Raw genomic sequence first — 9,228 nt, 5'->3', positions numbered from 1 at the left:
AGTCATAGTTCATGATGTAACATTAACCTAGTATGAAGGAAGGACCTTAGTAGTATTTAAAATACTAAGCTACTTCATTCAAAATTTGAACTAATCCAATTGGCTAGAAAAGTATTAAGATTGGTGGGAGTCCCCCTATTGCTTTTCTTAGACACCAATAAAACTGGCCAGGCCAGCAATAGAACCAATTAAATAACCACCACATTTGAAACACTCCTTAGACACCAATTAATTAATCGATTCAAGAAAATGGTCAGCTTCTGGTTTACAACACTACAACTTAATATAATTTTTATAAGAGCTTTAATGGTCTCAAACACATTATAATTCAATCTATCACAAGAATGTACTATAATAGTTGTATCTTAATAATCATAACAACTAATTATGGCATCTTATCATATCTCTAAGATATGAAAGCAGAATCATACAATATGATTATAACTAAACATCTCAAGCATATCATATATACATAAAGTTCTAATAACATGCATGAATATAAAATACTCTTTTCATGGTTCTTCTTCTTGAAACATCACAGTGACCCCTACACACCATAAGAGTACCCTATTGAATAGAAAGAGAGGATCTCTGAATCCTACTTGCTCTTATGACCGAATAGCCTGGTGATGAACTCCAATTAGAGTACTAAGCTATTAAAAAAATTTTATAATATATCATGCATTTTATACTTAAAACATATCTCTAAGACATGATAGGGTTTGGATGTTCAATCAGGTTCAACCCTTGACCCGACTTGAACCAAATCAAAAACTCATGCTTGATCACAATCAAGATAATAATTTAATCTTTGATTACATAAATCAAGATAGGCTCTAATACCACTGTTGGATTTCGATGGCACAGCGAAGGGTTAGGTGTTTAAAATTTTCATTCAAAACACCCAATGCACCAGAAGCCCTAATGCCAGAAACTCTTGACTATAATAATCAAAGCATAATAAATATAAATTAGGATAAGAAGAATATCTGTAGTGCTAATCTCAATTTTTATAAGGCATCCAAGTATCCATCCTCCAATGGTGATCCACACAGAAATTGAACCAAAGACAGTGCTCCTTCTTCACCTTGCTTCAAGAGTTCTAGCCCTAGAACTCGACTAGCCTCGTACCGGTCAAGTTTTTTTAAGAACCTGACCTCACCCTCTTAGAACCTCCTCTGGACTTCTAATTCTCCTTCTTTAGGACCCTTACAACTCTTGTTAGGATCAGATAAGACTTTGTCTTAAATCCCAAAGCCTTGTCCTAAACTTAAGATAGGTTGTAAGAAAGAAAGGAGGGCAACAGGAGAGAAATTGGAAACCCCTCTTAGATTCATCGGATACCCAGTGCTCAAACCTATTTATAGCCACCAGAGGGATGCAAAAAGAGAGGGACATGCCTTATCCAAAAGGCATATATGATCTGATTATCAAAGATAAGAGTTCCTTCAAGCAGAAGGACTCTTATCCATGATACGTCGATCAGCACCCTGGTCTGCGTGCATGCAACCAAAAGTAGGAATGTTTTCACATCCCTTCTCAAATCAAAAAAATCTTCAAAAATACATGTGAATTTAGGATTTGATATAAATTCTAGAAAATCAAAAATAGTGATAAACTTCTCATAGAAGGATGCTATCCTCGCACGTCTTCAAGCGAGTGCTGATCACCGCATGCGCAGGCATCCGGACTGACTTATGGCATCTATTTGGCATTCAGATAAGTCTGAAAAATTTCAAAAAAAATATCAAAAATATCTTATCAAGTGGAGAATGTCATCACCAAAAATCATTCCAATATGAAAGAATTTGATTGGGATAAGGACTCTCCAAATCATGGAGAGATGCGATGCTTCTGCGCGCGCATGCGAGACATCCTTCTTTTTTAATTTTTTCTTTACCCCATAAATTATAGAAAAAATATATCTCATACTTTAAGATATGCACCAGAGGATGTAGAGTGATGTGAGCTACCACACATAATTTAATCTCATAAAAAATAAATTTTTTCTTCTACCCACGCCAGCACTTGTATGCAAAACCTATTTTGCACCAAGAGTCCACCACAACTTTGACTCTTCATAATTGGTGTTAACATGGGATGTGGTACCCCAATTTTAGCTGCTTCTAGGTGATATGACCTGATCCAAATGTCTACCAAATTGGGCTAGCTAATTAGCAAGGGATGGGATCAAATTGATCTCCAAAGGAGCAAGGGTTTCCACTCGTGCTAGCATGCTTACTGGAACCCTGATTGAATCCAAAATTCCAATCAAACTTTTTCAAAAGGATCCTTGGCCAATTTTTATATGTGTGTGACTCATTGAGTTCCACATCTAGCTGGTAGTAGGTCCAAGTAAGGCTACAAATGGATCAGATTGATCCATGATCCGACCCAATCCAACCCAGTTAGACCCGATCCGAACCCATTTAAAAGACCCATGGAATCAGATCGGGTTCAAAAATTGGATCCATTTTTTTTTTCGGGTCGAGTTTGGATTTTTGAATTTGGACCCGACCCGACTTGACCTGACCCGTGAAAATTTTTGGGTTAATTTGGATCTAAAGATGTATGACCCGATTCGACCCGACCCGATCGGATCCAAATATAGGATCCGAATCTAATTTAACTATTTAAGTGGCTCACCCAAAACCAGCATTAAGAAAATTATCTCACAGGATTTTCTATAAGTCCATAGTTTATTATTTCATTCAAGAATCTCAGTCTTCATTTGCTCCGGATCTCGGTCTTCCTCTTCCCTGTTAAATCCCAAATTTTTCTCGTCTGTTCTCCGGTCTCCATGAGAAAATTTTTTCCAAATTTGTTCAGATCTCGGTTCTCTGGTCAGCGTCTCCCTCAAGCTTTCTCTCCCTTTTCTTGTCTCAGCATCTCCCTCAAGCTTTCTCTCCATCTCGACATCTCTCTCGGGCTTTCATCTCAATGTCTCTCTCTCAGGTATGAACTCCTCCCCAACGTCCTCCTCCCCACCGTCCTCCTCCAACTCCACTGCGTGGCCTCCTCGCATCTGCCACGATTAGTCTACTGACTTGCGGTGGCCCCTTCGCCTTCGTGGCCTTCTGTCACTGTCGTGGGCCGACACATCCCTACCGTCGATGTCCGATCCACATGCATGCAACCCCCCTACCCCATCACCGTAGGCAACCCCCTACCCCCCTCGGGGCTCCACCTTCCTCCCCCATCGTCGCAGGAAACCCTACCCCCCTCCTCCTCCACCATCGAAGATCGATGCCCTCATGCCCCCATCCAACTCCTCTGCCTTCCTCTTCCTCTGCTCGGACATACCCCCTTGGGGCTCCACCTTCCTCCTCCTCTACCCTCGGATGCCCCTTCCTCTCCGACGATACCCGCCGCTTGCGCTCCTCCGATTCCGGCTGCCACTTCCTCGGCTTCGTCGCTGCCCTCTCCCACTCCATTCAAGGCTGCAAGCTCTCAGATCCAGTTGTAGTAGACTTTTATTTTTATTTATTTAATTATTTTAGATTTTTAGTTTCCATGTTTTTCAGACCCGATTGTAGTAGACTTTTAGTTTCATTTATTTTAGACCCACTCTCTCTCCCAAGATATATTTTAGACTTTTAGTTTTCATGTTCTTTTATGTGTCTGAAGATATAGGTTGATATAGGTTTTGTTTCATTTTATATTTCTAATGTAATTAGTTGTAATTTATGCTTGTTTATTTTTATTTAATTCTATGTGAAATAGGTTTATGTTTGTGATGGGTAGCAATGAAAATACAGTTGAAGTTTCAAGTGCACTTGGTTGTAGTAGTTCGCAACCAGTAGAGCCCTCTAATATAGATAGCTCTAAAACAAGCAAAAAAAAGAGGTCAGAGATATGGAATCATTATTCTAAGGTAGAAAACCAGAAAGACAAGGCTAAATGCAATTATTGCCATGTTATTTTTTCAGCTGATCCTAAAAATGGGACAAATCATCTTCACAAACATACAAGAACTGTAAGTCAAAAAAAAATCTTGATAAGAGGCAGAAACAGCTAATAGATAATATAACATCAAAAGATGGTGTTGTATTGAATGAGTTAACTTTTTATTCATTTGATCAAGAGAAAAGCGTGAGGACCTTTTCAAGAATGATAATTTTACAAGAGATGCCATTTACAACAGTGGAACATCCGACTTTTCGGATGTTTGTTGGAAATCTTAGACCTGAATTTCATATTGTTTCAAGGACAACATTGGCATCCGATTGCTTGAAAGCATATGAAAGGGAAAAAAGAAGACTATATGAGTTGTTTAAAGCAAATTATGGAAGAATTTGCTTAACATCTGACATGTGGACATCAAATCAGACATTGGGATATATGTGTCTTACTGCACATTACATCACTAATGATTGGAAACTTAAAAAGCATATTATCAATTTTAAGAAGGTGCCTTCACTACATACAGGCTTAGTCATTAGTGATTGTATTGCAAGCTACATTTCATCTTGGAACATTGAAAGAAGGTTAGGTTCAATCACCCTTGATAATTTGTCAGTAAATGCAGTTGTGGCCACGGAACTTCAAAGACAATTTAGAACAGACTTACTTTTAGATGGTATGTTCTTTTAGGTGCATTGTTGTGCACATATTCTTAATTTGATTGTGAAGGATGGGTTGAAGGCAGTGGAGGGTGCTATTGTTAGGATCCGAGAGGCTATTAAATTTATAAAGTCATCTCAAGCAAGATTGGAAATATTTATGGGAATTGTCAAACAATTAAAAATGAATGGCAAGAAAAGGATATGCATAGATGTACCTACTCATTGCAATTCTATATATCTCATGCTAAATGATGCTATACAATTCAAAGAAGTATTTATGCGACTTGAGGCTCGAGATCCTAATTTTGAAAATGCACCATCTAAAGAAGATTGGTCTCAAGGCACCATTATTTGCAACTTTTTAAAGGTTTCCCATCACATAACTGAATTATTTTCACAAACAAAAAATACAACTGCAAATTTATATTTCTGTGAGATTTGGAGAACACAAATGCTTCTAATTCAAGAATCTAGGAGTTCAAATGCAGCTGTGATGATGATGACCTTAAAAATACAAGAAAAATTTGACAAGTATTGGAAAGATTGCTCTCACATTCTTGCTGTCGGGGTTGTTCTTGATCCAAGACATAAGATGAAGCTTATTAAGTATTGTTTTCAGAAAATCTATAGTAATGGTGATCGTGCTTCAATTGAGATCAATAAGGTGCGTGATGTTATTCAAAGTCTTTATGATTATTATACAATTTTGTATGGTGCACATGGCTCTCATGTTCAAGTGGAGGAGATGGTGTCTACATTTCAAGATAGAGGAGATGAGAGTCTTTTCATGCAAGATTATGAAGAATTTATTCAAGAAGAAGAAGTTACTCAACCATCTAAGTCAGAATTAGAGATCTATTTAGAAGAGAAGTATTTTATGATCTCTAATTTATATATCTGTATTAAAATATAATTCAATATTGCTAATAAAATAACTTGCAATGTATTTTTTTAAAAAATAGGTTCATTCTCTAAGGGATCAAAATTTTGACATTTTAGACTATTGGAGAATTAACGAATCAAAATATCCAATAAGGTCTAAGATGGTTCGTGATATATTGGCTATTCCAGTATCTACTATTGCATCTGAGTCTGTCTTTAGTACTGCTGGAAGGGTTTTGGATGATTTTCGTAGTAGCCTATCCCCCAATACAATTGAGGCCTTAATATGCACTCAAGATTGGCTTCGAGACACCTCGCCTTATATTGCAGGTTCAATTTCTAAAATATTCATAAACTTTATCATACATTATGGTATTAAAATTTTATAATTTTTACTTTCATTATTTTTTTATACATAGATACAAACTACAAGATTGAAGATTATGAAACGGCTATTATCATTGATGTTGATGATTAGCTCATACTGGTAATAATTAACTTTATTATTATTTTATATTGTTAATTTTTATCTTAAAAGTACTTGCATATTTCTTTGCCCTCTATATATTTTTATGTTTTACTTTTCTTTGGTTGTTATAGGTGCTACATCAACTTGGGAGATCTTATTTATAGCTAGAGTGTGGATATCATTCTGATTCACTAATGTTTCTTTTAGTTTATCTTATATTTTCTCAAGCAAGATACTGTATTTTCATGATACTGTGTCTAATTTTGCTATATTGTTACAAGCTGGTGCCACACTCATATTGCTACCGCATTTTATCTAATTTGGTTGTTGAATGCTCAAGTTTAGTTTATGAATATTTTTTTTTCTAAAGTAAAAATGAACATTGTAGCTTGATTATTCTAAAGAAAGAAAATTTATTCTAAACCACATCTCTTACTAACTTGCACATATCTAAATAAACCATTTTCACTACTTAGTGTGATATTTAATGATTTTAAAATCATATAATCTTTTCTTGATTCCTGCAAACATCATGACCTTGGAACACCTGGATAATGTTGTCCAGACAATACATATTGAAGAAGCTTCAACCAGAATGGTTCATAAATCTAACTTCCTATGTGCATCCTCACTTCTTTTCTATATCTTTTTATAGCAACATAGAGGACATGGCACGAGATGGTGGTAGTATTTAGATGCTGAAGAAGTTCTTTTTAGTAAGTGGTTGACATGCATCTTCTCTTTCATTGGTGTCATATAAGATCTAATATGGCGCCTACTACTATTATTTGCTGTCACAGAGATGCTAATAGAGCTAGGGCAATTATGCATGATTGACAGTGTTGCAACGATATACCGACCCTTATATGACATGATCTAGTTGTGTTTTTAGCAGATATATTATAAATTATATAATTTTCTAAATTCTAATCAAGTCTCGGATCTGTGAATTGTACAGGAAATTATAAGTTGGATAAGTGAGACTAAAGAGGAAAAACAACTTGCAAAAGCATAAATTTGAGAATTACTCTTCATGGTGAGTGAATCGTGTTATTTTTTTTATTTCCATTATAGTAACTTCAAGTTTAAACTTTAACGGCCTAAAATTCTTTTTTTCCCCCTTGCTGAAAAGTGGGAGGTTTTAATACAACCATATGTTTTATAAATTTGAGGAAGAAAGGGCTTTCGTTTAATTTAGTTCATATTCATTTCCTCCGATAAAATGTATAATGCACCTTCTTGGATGATTGGATGCTATTTTTGAGAAAAATAATCATCCTTCCCATCTCCATTTTGCTGGTTTTGTTCGGTATGACTGAGACCCTTTCGTTCTTCTTTTGAAATTCTAGCAGATCGAAATGGAATTCGAGGACCGATACCGACCGACTCAGACACCTAAATATGATTGCCTTCTCTTTGGTATGTATTCTACTTTGGAGTTTTATTCTGAGGCATACTATTTGAGCAAAGCAAATATTTACCAACTCTATGCTTTGTAACAACATATAGATCTCGATGATACTTGTACCCTTATAGCTCTGGCATAGCAACCGAGTGCCGCAAAAATATTGGAGGTGTGCATTCACTTCTCTGAATTTTGTTGATAGTTCCTCTGTATCATGTTTAGAGAGTTTACAGCGGGCACATCTGGCTACAACTATTGCTATTATGTTCAAATTATATGGTCGATAAGCTAGGGATTGAGAAGAGCAAGATCCCATATATGTGTAATGTATTGTACATGCACTACGGGACAACCATGGCCGGTCTAAGGGTATGATACATAATGTTTTCTCCTGTTTTCAATATCTAAAATTACTATTCTGCTTGTTTCCTAATATGTTTTCTGCTATATGTTGCCCAGGCCATTGGCTACAATTTTGATTATGATGATTATCACAGGTAATGAATGCCACATTTTCCATCCTTGTCGGTCACTACATTCGATGCCTATAATTTTGTGATAGTCTATGTTATATTAATCATATATTTTGGTATTCAATAGTTTTGTTCATGGAAGATTACCTTATGATAAGCTGAAGCCAGATCCTATCCTTAGATATCTTCTCCTGAGCCTGCCAATTCGCAAAGTGGTAAGTTTCTCAAACACTTGCATGGAATGGTAAATGCTCCTATTAAGATTTACTGTAATCTGATGCATGTATCTTTGGTACTATAAAACAGATTTTCACAAATGCTGATAAGGTCCATGCGGCCAAAGTACTTAGCAAGCTGGGGTTGGAAGACTGTTTTGAAGGAATTATATGCTTTGAGACTCTAAATCCACCAATTGATCTGTCTTCGCCATCTGACGCACCAGCCACAGCAAATGTCTTCGACATCCTCAAGCACTTCTCTCAGCCAGATGCTGGTTCCGAGCTACCGAAGATATTCTTGTTTATATTACTGCATCATATACCTTTTACTGATATTCTTGTTTTTTATTTGCCTTTGTGGTCAAGGCAATTAAAGCTGCTACAGATGCAGAGACAGGAGAAGTTTATTTAAGTGGCATCTCAACTATTACACAGGGTTGGTGTTAGTTTTCGCATCAAATTAATTGTATTGATTTCTAACCAATTCATAATTTATCTAGTAGATTTAAAGAAGGTGCAAGATTCTTTTATTTTATTATCTTTATTTATTTATTTTCTATCTACATGAATAATTTTTTTGCTTTATAATGCACTCTATTTAAAAATTAAATAGGATTGGATCCGAATCAGACTTGACCCGAATCGGACCCGTATTTCATTGATTGGGCTAGGTTATATATAGACTCGATCTGACCCAAATGATCAGTGGATCAATAAATTTGACCATAGACCCGACCCGACCCGATTCGATTTTTTATCGGGGTGGGTATGGATCCAATATCAAGACCCGATCAAGTAATCGGATTGGGTCGAAATCACTCAGGACCCAGTCCGACCCGATCCGACCCATTTGCAGGCCTAGGTCCAAGTATAAGTTGATCAAATTTGATTAGATTTCAATCTAATTGATTTAGATCCAATCGAGCTAACCCGAGCTCAATAATTAGAATCATTTCTAATTGACAATCGAATTAAACTCTTTAATTTGGTCAAAAACCTACAAGTCAAGATTGACGTCTAGCAACGTATCATGACTACCCAAAAGATGTAAAATTTGATGAAATACTAAATCTATCCTTCAGTAGTAAATTATCATGCAATTCAATTCTTCGATCATCCTTGCAACCTGAATATGTTCATGAGTATGGAATCATATCAAACTCAAACACATGTTCATATTGATTCTCAATTAACCAATGATGACTCCAATGAAGAA

At 36.0% G+C, this 9,228-nt stretch overlaps 2 pseudogenes; both read left to right on the top strand.

Annotated features, from left to right (window-relative positions):
• The first annotated feature begins 3,709 nt into the window (after window positions 1-3,709).
• LOC105036028 (zinc finger BED domain-containing protein RICESLEEPER 2-like) lies at window positions 3,710-5,925 on the top strand (annotated as a pseudogene).
• Window positions 5,926-7,189: 1,264 nt separating this feature from the next.
• LOC105037396 (uncharacterized protein C24B11.05-like) lies at window positions 7,190-8,472 on the top strand (annotated as a pseudogene).
• Window positions 8,473-9,228: the final 756 nt, after the last annotated feature.

This window comes from Elaeis guineensis, chromosome 7, assembly GCF_000442705.2.
Source record: "Elaeis guineensis isolate ETL-2024a chromosome 7, EG11, whole genome shotgun sequence".
NCBI lineage: Eukaryota > Viridiplantae > Streptophyta > Magnoliopsida > Arecales > Arecaceae > Elaeis > Elaeis guineensis.
Note: the sequence above shows the minus strand (reverse complement) of the source record. Positions and strands in the feature narration are given on the sequence as shown.